Here is a 16,475-nt window from a genome sequence, read left to right on the forward strand (position 1 = left end):
ACTGAAATATCTGTTAATAGATGAATGGGTAAAGAAAATAACACACACACACACACACACACACACACACACACACATACACACACACACACTGAAACACTGGTCAGCCTTAAACAGAGAAGGCGATCTTGTCCTTTGTGACATGGATTACCATTGAGGGCATTATGCTAAGTGAAATGAGACAAGCAGAGAGAAGATGAATACTGAATGGTATCACTTATATGTGGAATCCTAAAAAAATTTTTTTGAACTCATAGAAATGGTGTGTAGAATGGTGGTTGCCAGGGGGTGAGTATTGAGTGAAATGGGTAGAGGTTGGTAAAGGATTCCAACTTTCAGTTATAAGACAAATAAGATCTGAGGAGCTAATGTATAACATGGTGGCTATAGTTGATAATATTGTATTGTGTAATTGAAATTTGTTGAGAGTAGAACTTAAGTGTTCTTACCACTTCTACATATTCAATGCAATCCCTATTAAAATAATACCAGCACTCTTCACAGAGCTGGAACAAACAGTCCTAAAAATTGTATGGAACCAGAAAAGACCCTGAATAGGCAAAGCAATCCTGAAAAAGAAAACCAAAGCTGGAGGCATCACAATCCCGGACTTCAAGCTGTATTACAAAGCTGTAATCATCAAGACAGCATGGCACTGGCACAGAAACAGACACTCAGATCAATGGAGCAGAATAAAAAACCCAGAAATGAACACAAATGTATGGCCAACTGATCTTTGACAAAGCAGGAAAGAATATTCAATGGAATAAAGACAGTCTCTTCAGCAAATGGTATTGGGAAAACTGGACAGCGACATGCAGAAAAATGAACCTGGACCACTTTCTTACACCATACACAAAATTAAACTCAAAATGGATGAAAGATCTAAACATAAAACAGGAAGCCATCAAAATCTTAGAGAGAAAGCAGGCAAAAACCTTTTTGATCTCAACTGCAGCAACTTCTTACTCAACACATCTCCGGAGGCAAGGGAAACAAAAGCAAAAATGAACTATTGGGACCTCATCAAAATAAAAACCTTCTGCACAGTGAAGGAAACAATCAGCAAAACTAAAAGACAACCAATGGAACGGGAGAAGATATTTGCAAATGACATATCAGATAATGGGTTAGCATCCAAAATGTATAAAGAACTTATCAAACCCCAAAACCAAATAATCCAGTGAAAAAATGGGCAAAAGACATGAATAGACACTTCTCCAAAGAAGACATGCAGATGACTAACAGACACATGAGAAAAGCCTCAACATCACTTATTATCAGAAAAATACAATGCAAAACCACAATGAGATACTATCTCATACCAGTCAGAAGGGCTAACATTAAACTCAGGCAACAACGGATGTTGGCGAGGATGTGGAGAAGAAGGATCTCTGTCACACTGCTGGTGGGAATGCAAACTGGTGCAGCCACTCTGGAAAGCAGTATGGAGGTTCCTCAAAAAATTAAAAATAGAACTACCTTATGACCCAGCAATTGCACTACTAGGTATTTATCCAAGGGATACAGATGTGTTGTTTCCAAGGGGCACATGCACCCCAATGGTTATAGTAGTGCTATTGACAATAGCCAAAGTATGGAAAGAGTCCAGAGGACCATCAACAGATGAATGAATAAAGAAGATGTGGTGTAAATACACAATGGAGTATTACTTGGCAATCAAAAAGAATGAAATCTTGCCATTTGCAATGACATGGATGGGTATTATGGGTATTAGGGTATTATGCTAAGTAAAATTAGTCGGTCAGAGAAAGACGCATAGCATATAAATTTACTCATATGAGAAATTTAAGATACAAAACAGATGTGCACAAGGGAAGCAAAAATAACATAAAAACAAGGAAGGGGACAAAATATAAGAGCCTCTTATAAACAGAGAGCAAATTGAGGGTTGCTGGAGGGGTTGTGGATAGACGGATGGGGTAAATAGGTAAGGGGCATTGAGGAAGATACTTGTTGGGATGAGCACTGGGTATTATATGTAGGGGATGAATCACTGCAATCTACTCCTGAAATCATTATTGTAATGTATGCTAATGAATACGGATGTAAGTTAAAAAATAAAATAAAAATAAAATAACAGAATAAAATAACACTAAAAAAAGGTAATATGTGAAGTGATGAATGGGTTAATAAATCAACTGAGAATCCTTTTACAATGTATACTTACATTACATTCTCATGTTGTACACTTTAAATATTTAAATATTTAATTTGATTTGTCAATTATATTTCAATAAAGCTGAAAAAATAGGTAAATTCACTATTATCATTGGAGACATCAATGATAATTTTTGTAGTTTTGTATCTTAAATTTCTCATATGAGTAAATTCATATGCTATGCATCTTTCTCTGACCAACTAATTTTACTTAGCATAATACCCTAATACCCATAATACCCATCCAAGAAGGAAGTGATGATATAGTTAAATTGAACAGCACATTATTTATTGGCATCCAATTCATAGAATTTTTCATTCAACCATAGCAGGGTGTAGATACTTTTCAAGCTTACAAGGAACAGTCACCAAGATAAACCCATGTGGTGGGCCACAAAATGCACCTTAACAAACTTAAAAGCATAGAAATGTGACAAAGTGTGCTATCAGATCACAATGGAAATAAACTAGAAATGAATCAAATAAAGATAGCTGGAAAATCCCCAAATATTTGGAGAATAAACAATCCATGGGTCAAAGAAGTCTCAAGAGAAACAAAAATATGTTGAACTAAATGAAAATGAAAATACAGCTTAGCAAAATTCCTGAAAGTAGTGTTCTGAGGAAAACTTATAGTACTGAATGCATATATTAGAGAAGAAGAAAAATATAAGATCGGTAATCTAATCTTCCACCTTAGGAAACTAGAGGAAGAAGAGCAGTTTAAATCTTTAGAAACCAGAAGAAAATAAATAACAAAAAACAGAGCAACAAGCAATGAAATAAAAATAAGAAATCAATAGATTAAATAAAATTCAAATTCTTTGAAAAGATTGATGACTTCATAAAGCTCTATTTAGGCTAACCAAGAAAAAGAGAGAGAAAGGATAAATTACTAATATAAGACATGAAAGCAAGACCATTACTATCGATCATTAAAAGGATAACAAAGGGATATTATAAACTGATATGCCCCCAAATATAATAACATGCATGAAATGAACCAATTCCTTGGAAAACATAAATTACAAAAAAATTCAAGGAGAAACAAATAATCAGAGTAGGTGTTTATAAAAGGAATTGAACAAAAAAATTAATAATCTCTTAAAAAAGAAAGCAACAGACCCAAGCAGTTTTACTGGTGAATTGCACTAAACATTTATTGAAGAAATGAGATCAATTCTCCAAAATTTCTTCCAGAAAATCCTTTTATAAGATCAGCATCAGTGTAATATAAAACTAGATAAAGACATTATAAAAAAAAAAACACGACAGGCCAATATCCCTCATAAACTGAGATTTAGAAAAACCCTCACCTAAATATTAGCAAATTGAACCAAAAATGCATAAGAATTATGCACAATGACCAAGGGGGATTTATTCCAGTTACACAAAGTAGATTTAGCATTTGAAAATCAATTAATGTAACCCACAGGCAAAGAGGAAAACTCATATGATGATATTGATTGTTGTGTAAATAGCATTTAAAAATCATCAATTATTCATAAAAACTTTGAGCAAACTGAGACGAGAGGATAATTTTCTCAATTTGATAAGGGACATCTACAAAATAATTCTATAGCTAATACCCCACTTACTGATGAGAAACAAGGTGTTTTCCTCCTAAAATAGGGAATATGGCAAAGCTGTCTCTTCTTTTTACTCATATTCAACATCATTCTGGGACTCTTAGAGAACAAGAAAAAAAAACCAATAAGTACAGTGATTGGGAAGGAAGAAATAAAACTGTGATTGTTTGCAGAGGACACAATTATCTATGTAGAAGATCCTGAAAAGTCAACAACAAAAAACTTCTGGAAGTGATAAGCAATTAAAGCCAGCCGACAGGATGGGATAGTAATATATGGAAGTCAATTGCTTATATGCCAGCAATGAAAAGCTGGAACTTGAAATTAATAGCGTAACACCTTTTACATTACCAACAAAAATTGAAATTTTGTAAATTTCAAACCACAACAACAGCAGCAACAACAGTAACAACGTGTTTCTAAAGGTTACATGGAAAGCGGAAGACCCAGATTAGCCAACACTGCAGTGAAGACAAGAGTGAAGTTGGTGGGTGATTCCACATGACTTCAACTTATTATAAAGTTGTGGAAATCAAGACACAATGATACCTGCCAAGGAAAATAGACACATAGGTCAGTGGAATAAAATACAAAATACACTTGTGCAAATATGGTGAACTAATCTTAATTAAATAAGAAGGGAATTTAATTGAGAAAGAATTATCTTTTCATATATATAATGTGAATATATAAAAAGAAAGAGAAAGAAAAGAAAATAGAATGAAATGAAAGTAGAAGGAAAGAATCTAGGCAGAGACATTATATCTTTCATAAAAATTAAATCAAAATGGATCATATAGACCTAAATGTAAAATGCGAATATATAAAACTTCCAGAAGGGTTTGTGATGAGTTAAGTACATCACCAGCTATCCATGAAGGAAAAAAAAGAGACCTCATAAATTGAACCATATTAAAATTAAAAACTCCTGTTTTGTGGAAAACAATTGTTAAGAGAAGGGAGAGAAAAGCAACAGACTGGGAGGAGATATTTTGAAAACACATAAAGGACTTGGATCTAATTATACAAAGAGCTCTTAAAACGCCAGTGTAAGAAAATAGAGAGGTCAGTCAAAAACTTGGACAAAAGATCTGGGCAGACATCTACTGAAGAAGTACTATACATGACAAATAGGCATATGTAAAGATGTTTGACACCACTATTTATTAAATTAATGTTGTTATTAAAACAACAAGATGTCAGTACACAGTGAGTAGATTGACTGAAATCCAGAAAATTGGCAACACCAAATATTGGCTTGGATACAGAGTAGCCAAAACCCCAATTCATTGCAGGTGGGAACCCAAAATGGTACAATCACTATGGAAGACAGTCACTGTAAAACTCTTACAAACCTAAACATAGTCTAACCATATAATCGAGAAATGGCACTCCTAGTGTTTACTCAACTGATGCAAAAACTTGTACCCGCACACAAAATCTATATGTAAATGTTTATAAAGCTTTATTCATAATAACTAAAAGCAGTAGACAATGAAGATGGCCTTAAACAGCTAAATGGAAAACCAAACTGATACATTAAAACCATGGAACATACTGCATACACCCAAGAATGGATTATTCACTGATAAAAAGAAATGAGCTATCGAGCCATGAGAAGAGAGAAGAAATTTAAATATGTATAGGTAAGTAAGAGAATTCAGTCTAAAAAAAAAAAGTTAAGGCAATTCCGACAAGAGTCCTAAAATACTTTGGACATTTGTGACAGAGATATACAGCTCGATGTATGAAGTAGATACAAAGTGAGGTGATTTGTATTTCACATTTATATCCATCAGAGATCATGTTTCAGGGGAGATACGGAAACCATTTGGACAGGAAAACGTATGCAGTAATTGTCAGCCTGCCTCTCTGCTCATATGGTGGGCCCATGGCTGGCGTGGTGGCAGAGATAAAAACTGTGAAATCACAGCATGGGCTTCCCTTTACCTGGGTTAATCTAGCTGTTACTGCAAATGGAGTTTTGATGTGTCAGAAAGAGAATAAAGCTGGGTTCCCATGTGCTATCATGCATAAAGAGAATATTTGGTGGCAAATTTACTTTAACATAGCATTCTACTCTGGAAAGAGAAGTTGATTTATGCTTCTCAGGACTAATACATATTCTAAATATGAATTTTCTTTTCCTTCCCACCCTATGGCCCCTTTGACAATACCACTTCCCAAAGGTTCAGAGTCTGATTTATAGACATGAGATCACTTATAACATAGTCCAATACTAAGGGACCCACTCACTGCATAACACTTGTGGCCCTGAGTGTAGAACCATTGGATCTCACGCTCCTACCATTTCACCATCTATAAGCTGCCAGTCTGACAGAGCATAGAAATGGAACTTTCATGATTCAGCTAATGTGATTGCTTGGGGGAAAGCCTCTGCAAATTTGGGATGCTATCTTCTAAGTGTGTTATGGTATTTAAAACAACTTCCATTATACACTAATGTAATCAATAGGTAGATACATGGATCCAAAACCCAAGAACTAGAAGTTGGAATAACTCTGCTAACTTATTATTCCCATTGACTCATTGAAGTATTTGTACCCTCCTCTTTACAAGTTCAGGCTGTGTTGGTCCAGAGATCTTGGTTCCCAGAAGAATACCTCAATCCAAGAACCCAGAAAGGATTGAATTAAAGTTGAAGCTACTTGTCACCATCTCATCTTTGGCCCCTTATAACATAGGGCAAACAGGCAAAGAGTGAAGTTATTATCCTAATAGGGGTAATCGATTTTGGCATCATTATGAAGTAGGCATGGCTACATATGAATAAAGAGGCATCAGTCTTTGAGAAGGTAACTCATGTAACTCATTGGGATGTCACTTGGTGTTCCATGACCAGTTTCCATGGTGAAGATCATGGTAACACAAGGCTCAAATCCCTTATTGATGAAAGTCTGAGTCACCTACCAGTCAAGACAACTGGTCCAGCAGAAATGCTAGGTAAGGGGTCCCTGGATGGCTCAGCTGGGTAAGTGTCCAGCTCTTGATTTTGGCTCAGGTCCAGATCTCATTGTCATGAGATCGAGCCCCATGATGGGCTCTGCACTGATGGCACAGAGCCTACTTGGGATTCTCTCTCTTTCTTTCTTTCTTAAAATTTTTTTATGTTTTATTTATTTTTGAGAGAGAGAGAGACAGCATGAGCAGGGGAGGATTAGAGACAGAGGGAGACACAGAATCTGAAGACAAGCTCCAGACTCTGAGTTGTCAGTACAGAGCCTGATGTGTGGCTTGAACCCACGGACCCTGAGATCATGATCTGGCTCAACCGACTGAGCCACTCAGGCACCCCTCTCTTTCTTTCTGCCCTTCCACTGCTCATGCATATGCTCTCTCTCAATCACTCTCTCTCTCTGTCTCCCTCCCTCTATCTCTCTTTGTCAAAGTAAATTACTAAACATTAAAATAATGCTAGGTAAGACTATGCAGAATCTAGGAGAGGTGGGAGAGAAGTGACATAATATTAATAATTTTGACCTTGAGGCCAACTTAAAACATGGGTTATCTATTGTCCCACTAACCATTCTCTATAAGTTTTTTCTTCCCAATTATTATTAACAGTTGGAATTTTGGAGAAGCTGTGATATGATGGCTTATACTCAATGTAAGTAACAAATGGGTCTAAGGATGAAGGGAGTGGGCAGTAGCAGAGAGTGTCAGTGTCTGTCATGTTCCACCCAGATCCCTTTGCTCCCTTCCACAAAGTCTATGGGCCTGTTCTCCAGTTTCAGTGGGCTTCACTTTTAATAGTTCACACCTACAAACTTCTTTGGAGGGATATGTGTAGGTTGTTGAAGCTGCTTCATTTGATGCACCGAAAGCCAAGTGATTGAAGTTCAATTCCCTTCCAGGCAGCCTGTTAATACTGCCTGGCACGTGAAGGCGAGAAGGCAGCTCCTGTGCCTCCAGAGAGGACAACCTCACAGTGAAGCATTCTCTGAGCCTTCCCCTGGCTCTTTTCCCTTCCTTTCCTGCTTTTCCCATTCCCTACCAACCACAAAGTTTCTTGTAGCAGCACTTTCTTAAGAAATCACTTGCATAAGAATTCATATCACAGGATCTACTTCTGTGGAATCTGACCTAAGACGATGAGAACTTTCCTTAACCTATATGGGGACTGCTGAATATACATTTGGGGATAATAAAATCATATCCATATTTACATCCCCCAGGATAAATTTCAAGTAGATTAAGGATCTAACAATAACATTAAAAAATATAGGAAAATATGTTCTGTGCTCTTGGGATAGCAGGCTTTTCCAAACCTGGCATGAAACCAATATAGAAAAAATAGGGAATATGATGGTGAACTAACGAAAGGTTCTCTGACGAACAGAAGATACTCTATGTTAAAAAATGAAAGACAGACTGAAAAAATATTTACAACACATACAATGAGGAGTTATATAAATTATATATAAAGGCCATAAAGATAAAAGAGCTAAACTAAATAACCCAAAGAAAAAATAAGAAAAAAGAATGTGTAAAGGAAATTCACAGATGGGATGTACTTAACCACATTAGTAAATCATGCAAATTGAAACTAAGTATAATTCTTGGAATAAATTGAAATAGGGTATTGGAAAGAAGTTATGATTGGCAAGAGTATGTGAAAATCAGTGCTTACATCCACCCCGGATGGAGAGAATTTTGATACTCTAAAAGTGCAAACCTATACTTTATGAACTCCTTTTTGCAAGAAGTTATCCTGCAGAAATACTTGTAAGATTGGAAAGATAGAAACACACACACACACACACTCACACACACACATATGTTCTATAAGATCACTTGGAATTTAATTAAATGCAGAATTGAGCAACTAATCAGAGATATTTTGGAGTTTCATTAGTAGGGGAAACACTGAAAAATCATGGAGATCAAAAGAATGCTGTGATTTACGTGTGTTGGCATTGAAAGTATTTTGATGAACCGGTAGAAAATAAGCACATTTCAGAAAACTGTGAGCCATTTGGGTACATTTGTATAGCACCTCCATCAACAACAAATCTCTTGGTGTATGCGTGTGTATGGGTATGTGTGTGTGCTCACACATTTACAACAAGTTTACCAATTTGTGTCTGAGTTGAGGGATGTCTTATATCTTTGATCACCCATCTGTGTTCCAGAACTCATCTGTAATCACTATACATATTTGTGATATTCAACGTCCACTAAATTGAAATTGTAGGAAGTAAGAATGTGGGTTTGGGTAGTCAGCTCTGTTAGAATGACAGCCCCACCATCAGGGAGTATTGACCTTGGGCAAGTTCTTCAACTCCCCAAGCTTCAATTACCACATTTGCTGAAAGATAAGAGCAATATCTCTACCTCCTTCGTGAGACAAAATAAATAAGAAATACCATAAGAACTGCCTGCAAATTGCCCACCAAAGTCAGCAGTTACTTATCATCCCTACAGGGATGCATTCTGCCAGGTTCCGTGGCTAAAGGAGAGGAATTTTGAATGAAGTCTCAAACATTTCTGAGGGAAATTTTCTGTTTCTAGAATATCTTCTCTAAGTAGCATACAAAACTTCAGAGGAGTTGAAGTCGAAAGTCTTAAAAATATCAAAAGCACAATTGGCCCTCTATTATTGTCTTTTTTTCATCTCCCATCTTTTCTTTAGTAAATCTCTTTAATCTTATGATAGGAGCACACATTTTGTTTTTGTTTTTGTTTTTGAAGAATCGAAAATTTGGAACTCAATACCATATGTAAAAAATAAGTAAATGAAGCAAAGGACTATACAAATCAAGTAATAAACAAAAGCGCAAAGTAAAACATCACCAGGAGTAAAACTAAACTGGATATCCAGAGAGGTCAGTGGTTTTTGAATCACATAACTTGTATAGAATTTCCTCATGATGGCACCTCAGGATTTAAGGGTAATTACTGCAATTGCAGTGTCGCTGACTCCTGTCATCAAGTTATGGCATTCATATTATTTTCAACAACCATGTAATCTGGGTATATACTGCAGAGAGCAAAATAAAGCTAAAAAAGAATGGCACTGATTTGAGAAAGACCAGCGTGCCCTTGGCCATGAGCTTTGCTCCTCTACTTACTTTCTTCATTCCTAACAAGGGTTATGATGCAGGACTTTCATGAAGAGTAGAGATAAAACAAATAGTAACCACCAAGTGTCTGCAACACAGTAAGCCCTCAACAAAAGTTAGTTAATGATCTTGGGAATTGTGTTACTATTTTCTTAAGTTTATTTATTTATTTATTTTAAGAGAGAGAAAGAGACAGAGAGACTGCACACGCACAAGTGGGGGGAGGGGCAGAGAGGAGAGAGGGAGAGAGAGAATCCCAAGCAGGCTTTTTGCTGTCAGTGCAGAGCCAAACACAGGGCTCAATTCCATGATCCATGAGATCATGACCTGAGATCAAGAGGCTGAGGCTTAACTGAGTCACCCAGGTGCCCCCTTGGTTGCTCTCTATTAAAAGCAACTATATTTATGCAATACTTTCTTGAAAAAAAAAAAGTACGTTTATTTCTCCTAACCTCCACCTCTTTAAATTTGATCATTTTTCTAAATTTGAAGAAACTCCTGGGTCATTATTTCATCATCCAGTGGCCTCCTTATCTTTCCATATTTGTAACCCCTGGGAGAATGTGTAAAGTATCTGTTATATGTTAATTCAAGTCATGGTCCTCTGTGGCTTCCATCTTCCTAGATAGGTCAAGGCCCATCTCCCATATTCCTGTTATACTACAAACATGGGCTTACCACTTACCAACTACATCCTAAATCTTCCACGATGAAGAATGCGTGGACGTGATTTTAGAGAGTGATGTTAGGCAGATAGGCAGGTTGGTATTCCTGGTACAAGTTGAAGGCGGTCAGTGAACACTGTTAAATGAGTGGAAGAGTGGTTGATTGGAGCAGATGATCTTTAGGAGTAGAAGAACTGGCCAGCGACGCCTGGGTGGCTCAGACTCTTGATTTCAGCTCATGTCATGATCTCACAGTCCATGGGTTTGACTGTTTCTCCCTCTCTGTTCCTCCCTCGCTCATATATGTGCTCTCTCTCAAAATAAATAAAAACTTAAAAAAAAAACGGCCAAATGGAACAAGCTATAATGTGACCTTGTTTTCATTTAGGGTCCTCATTAATTACAAAGTGCTCGAATTCATTATTAAGGACTGCCAATTTAAAATTTGGATGCCAAAGAAACATGCTATCACTTAAACCTATTTGCTTTGTTACACTGTCTTTCTTTTAACTGATAACTCTTACCCAAAAGAAAAACAAATGCATTAATTGCCTGTTATTGTAAACAATTATGAGGAATATAATTAACAGGAGGAAAGGAGAAATCTTATCAAACAAGTACAAAAAATTAACCTGCAGGAGGATTAAAACAGAATCCTGAAGCTGGGACTATGTCTTAATCAAGGCTTCTGTAGAGGTTTTGCTAAAGAAAGTAATTAATATATAACAAATTGATAATAGAAGTCTTTCTGCACAAAAGATATATTTCTAGAAGGCTTTAACTTTCTTTCAGTTCTCCCTCCACTGCCTTGTCTTTTCACAGCCCCTCAGGCCCACAGTATCCCATGTATAAAATCATTTTCCAAGCTGGTGTATGTTTTAGCCTGATGTTGAAGAGACCACCAAAGCCAAATTGAGGCGAGGCAAAACTCACCGCAGGCCAAACCTGAACTTCAGGCGGTAAGGAGGAGAGAACGGCCCTCAACAATGGATACATTGTGATTATATTGGCATACATAGGATTCTGTGTTAGCCAATTACCTTGTAACACGCCAATCACCCAGTTTTGATGGGAACCTATCACGTTTGTTCTTTGCTCCTCTAAATGACCAATCAGAGTGGGGCAATAAGAACCAATCAGAGTGGGGCAGTAACTAGGTAATTTGCTGTAGGCATGGCCTTGATCAGACCACAGAAAAGAGGTGGGGGGAGTTTACCGCAAAACATTCAGTAAGTTAACCCCTTACATTCCAGAAGAAGTTAAACTTGTTACATTCTATAAGCTGGTCTACAACAGTGTATTGAAATCTTTAAAAATCTAGGAGCTCTTAGATCTGCTAAAATACCCTTACTAGTTCATATGCTATCTGCTTGCTTACACTTTGAAGGGCATTTTTTTTATTCCAAGAATTTTGTTTCATCTCCCAATGTTTAGTGTTATTATTTTCAGTCACATTTTGTTATCAACTGGAAATTAAGATTTTGAAAGATAGTCAAAAGGTTCAGAGCAGTGAGAAGCCCTTGTGGAGGGAAGTCTAAGGTTAGTGTTGGAATGTGGTGAAGGATTTCTCATAATTGTATTCAGATTCAACACAGTTTCTTTTCCTACCATTACCTGCTGATTTTTCTCCTTTGATTCTTACTTGGTGGCTTGTGCCCTGCTGTGATTTCCCTTCTGATTTTGTGTTGCAGGAAGTGCATTAGCAGAAGAAACTTACATGCAGTTGGCTAGGATGCCAGTTTCACACTGTGTGGTGCAAGCACTCTGTGTTGCAGTGTTAGACCTTTCCCTCCTGAAGCTAGTCAAGGAGAGTGAAACCCACAGACACAAAGGGAGATGGTGAATGGGTTTATTTTAGTTTGGCCAAATGGCCCCACCTGAGTGTTGGCAAGTTCTCAGGAGAGAGCCCTGCCGAGCAGGAGCTCAGGGTTTTTAAGGGCTTTGGCAAGACAAAATAAGTCATTTAGTTAACCAATCATAGTTTACAGCATTCTATAGTGGTGATTCATATTTTGACACACAAATGTAAGATTTGGTAGAGACCTATCAATTTTATAGTTCTTTCTTTTAGGAGAAATTTGAAGTGACCAATCACAGGTCTGAAGGGGAGGCAAAGCAGGTGCACAGAAGCGATAACTTTGCAGTTCAAGGGTGGGATCTAGCAACAGTATCTTAGAAAACAAGTTAACCTTTAAGTTATAATTCATGGGTTACATCTTAGGACTCCCAGAGCTCAATTTCCCAACTCTTGATTGTTCAAAAAGAAGGGCTGGAGAGTGAAACATTGGTTGGTAATTTTTTTCATTAGGGTCAACTTGACCGGAAGAGGGTCTTAGACAGGGAGGAACTTGTAACACAAGAGAGCACGAGAGACACAACGAGAAACAACGTGCCTCTCATGTGCCAGAGAAACACACCATGGGAGGTACAGGTGCCAAGATGGTTAAGCTGCACAACCCAACTTTCCTCGGTGAAGATTTCTCTGGAAACTTGTAATTGGAAACAGTTGAATTTCCTAGAGCAAAAGTGTTTACTTCGCGAGGAAAATAACTGAAAAAGTATGAAGCCAAAGCGCATCTACAAAGCTGTTTCTGCGTGATTAATGCCAACTAAAAAGGGAAGCTTTGATTTTGTTGCCCAGGCAGGAAGGAAAGCCTAGGAACACCCACATTGTCGCAGTCAGCAACATCTTGAAGAGAAGAGGAGAGTCATTGTCCGAGGTGTCTGGACTGTTCATTGTTCATCTTTATGTGTCCATGTTTAGAAGTGCATGCCTTGGCTACATTTGTAACTGTACCTAAACAGGGTCTGCACACCATGAAGTTTCTAAAATATCTCACAGTAATCTTTTATTTAATCAGCTCCTTCACACTCTCATTTCTAAACAATATAATCATGCCTTTTGCAGTAAGAAACAGCCTCATAAGGTACCTGCCAATTAAATAACAAACACACTGAATATTGTCTTCCCAAGAAAGTATCCTCCTGACCGGTTTAAGTGGAAATAGTCATAAGTCATGAGTAATTGGACAAGCAGACGAGGCCATATTCAGCCTTTGAAAAGAATAATGTGAAGTATGATGTAACTTTCTATCTTCTTTCTTCAGTGAAAAGATAACACAAAGGTTCACTACTGATTTTGAAGTTATTTACGTATATTAACTAAGTCCTTTTTTTCTTCTAAGAAGAGGAATCAAATGTCATTTGATGCTATAATGATGTAATGGCAAATGGAAAAATAAGAACAATAGCGAGTTTAGAGATTTATCCTATCTTCTAGAGTCTAATAGCATCACTATTGATGATAAAATCCAGTCTTCACTATAACACCAGAAACATGGATGTAGCACTTTCATCTCTGATGCAGTGAGTAGACTCTATGAAAAACGAAGGGGTGCTCCAATTGTATTTCCTGGTTTCTCTACTTTCTCTGTTATCTTGATGCAACTCTGTTTTTCTATCGTTAGTGTTTTCGTGTATCCAAACCTGATTCAGAAAAGGTCTTGAAACCAATACTCCCTGAAGTGTGAATGACCAATGAGAGCAAAGTAAAACCACTGCCCATCTTTGTGTAGAAATGCTTGCTTTGCTGTGTTTCCAAACATTTTCTGGAAAAGAAAGATAAAGAAAAGAGTTTAGATGGTTTAAAGAACAACAGTTTCTTGAGAACACAGAACACAGCAAGGGCTGGCGTGGATCTGGAGAAATGGGAGCACTTGCATATTGTTCGTGGGACTGTAAAATGGTGTGGCGGCTTTGGAAACAGGATGAAACTTCCTTGCAAAGTTCAAAATAGGGGCGCCTGGGTGGCTCAGTCGGTTAAGCCTCCAATTTTGGCCCAGGCCATGATCTCACATTTGTGGGTTCGAGCCCCGAGTCGAGCTCTTGTGCTGACAGCGCAGAGCCTGGAGCCTGTTTCTGATTCTGTTTCCCTCTCTCTGCTCCTGCCCGCTCATGCTCTGCCTCTCTGTGTCTCAAAAATAAATAAAACATTTTTTAAAAAGTTCAAAATAGAATTACCCGTTGATCTAGCAATTCCAGTGCTACATTTATATACAGAAGTTTTGGAAGCAAGAACTCGAACAAATAAAAACTATATATATATTTTTAAAAAGTTGGGTTAGTCAGTCTATAATGGAAACCAATAATTAGAAAATAAAGAATTTGGAAAGATTATTAGAGAAAGAAGTTTTATGTTAATTTAAAACGAAATACAAAGCGAAAAGTGAGAAACGTAGAAGATGGCTTTGTGTATGTGGAACTATCTTACATAATTTTTCTTTCACCTTTTTATGAATGATGCAACATTCCTTTCTTAAAATGCACTCCCCAGATCAGCAGCATCTGCTTACCCTGAAACCTTGACTGAAATTCAAATGTCCAGGTTTTTGCTCACATCCACTGAGAGGCCAAATGATCTACATCTTAAGAAGTCCTTCGGGTTATTCTGATATACACTGAAGTTCTAGAACCACAGATCTAGAGGGCACGTGACGGGATGCCTAGGCAAATACCTGTAAGTTCCAAGTCCTGGGAACTCCTACTAACTGTGACCTTGGAGAAATTGTTTACTTTCAAAGGATGTTGATATTCTTCTCCCCAAAATGAAAATAGTAATAAAGACTATTGTCAGAGTTAAATGATATATTGAATTGGTGATAGAATATCCAATGAGACCTTTCCTGTTGTCTCAATAAATGGCTACAAGAGTTGCTAATATGTCCAACCAGGAATTTCCAAAATGCAGCAGAAATGATCCAACCATCATCAAGTGACTAAAGCCTCTAAGAGAGAAGATTTGAAATTGCGAAGACAATGTTTTGGAGGAATTTTCAGGAATAAAGATATTGCAGTATTTTAAGGTTTTCCTCCAAGAAAACCCTTCTAGAGATTGAAAGTCTTTAAAAGAAGATATTTAATCATAGGTGTGTAAGCTGTAGGTCCATTTGGACACAGCTATGTGAGCAGAACAAGGCAAAAGAATTCTTGTGAGCACGTGCTATTGTTCCCAGGATTTGGAAACATAGGTATAGACCCTGATGCATTACTTTTCATTCTGGACATTTTGAAGTCTGCACTCTAGTTGGAACAGCCCCAAATTGCAGGACAAGGAAGAGGATTCAGCATCTGGGCCAGCTTTACTTCCTTTGTTTTGCCAAACAAAGATACCTATGTTTTCTGTGGGTCAATTAGACGCCATATATTAGAAGGCAGGCATCTTGGAAGGACGCTATCTATTAAGGCTGCCTGCTCAAGAGCAAGAGACTCTGAGGGTTGACTGTAAGGCATTGGTCAGAGAGCACACAACCCATGTCAGAGAACAGCACTGCACAGAGACCTCTGCCCACAGAGACTCCAGAGAACCCACATGCATTCCCTGAGAGGGCCAGCGTTTGGACAACTGTGCCGTGGGCAGCCACTGTCAGCTGAGTCAGAACTACAGCAAGCACCAGCTAAGGGGTAAGATCTCTATCCTTCCCCCCCCTTTCTTTTTCAAATCCCCATTTCTCTGCCCTGACTTTGAAAGGGTCAGAAGATGGATGGGGGAGGGAAAAAATGGCGGAGCAAGGTGAAGGTAGAAGTATTTTTTTAACCATAGTTGGGCCCTGAGCCCATAGTTGAACTTGGTATGAGATCAGGGTCAATTTTAGGCTAAGTTGGACTATTAAGAGTTCTGAAAATGACACTGTTTTCGTGGGTAAGAAAGAAGTGAAGAGTGATCTATCCAAAAGAGACAGTAAGAAAGACAGAGTTAATAAAACATGTGAGAATGGAGTAATGGGGAGAAAGTACCAACGCTATTTCCAGTTTGCACTTCATCAGCTCTTATGCATTCAATATGCTTGTTCCATAAATAAAGTATCTAAGAAGGTGTCTACAATATAGAAGGTAGTCGATATATATTATCTTTCTTTCCCTTTCTCCTCCCCCACGCCTCCATCTTGGTAAGAAGGCTG

This window comes from Suricata suricatta, chromosome 4, assembly GCF_006229205.1.
Source record: "Suricata suricatta isolate VVHF042 chromosome 4, meerkat_22Aug2017_6uvM2_HiC, whole genome shotgun sequence".
Lineage (NCBI taxonomy): Eukaryota > Metazoa > Chordata > Mammalia > Carnivora > Herpestidae > Suricata > Suricata suricatta.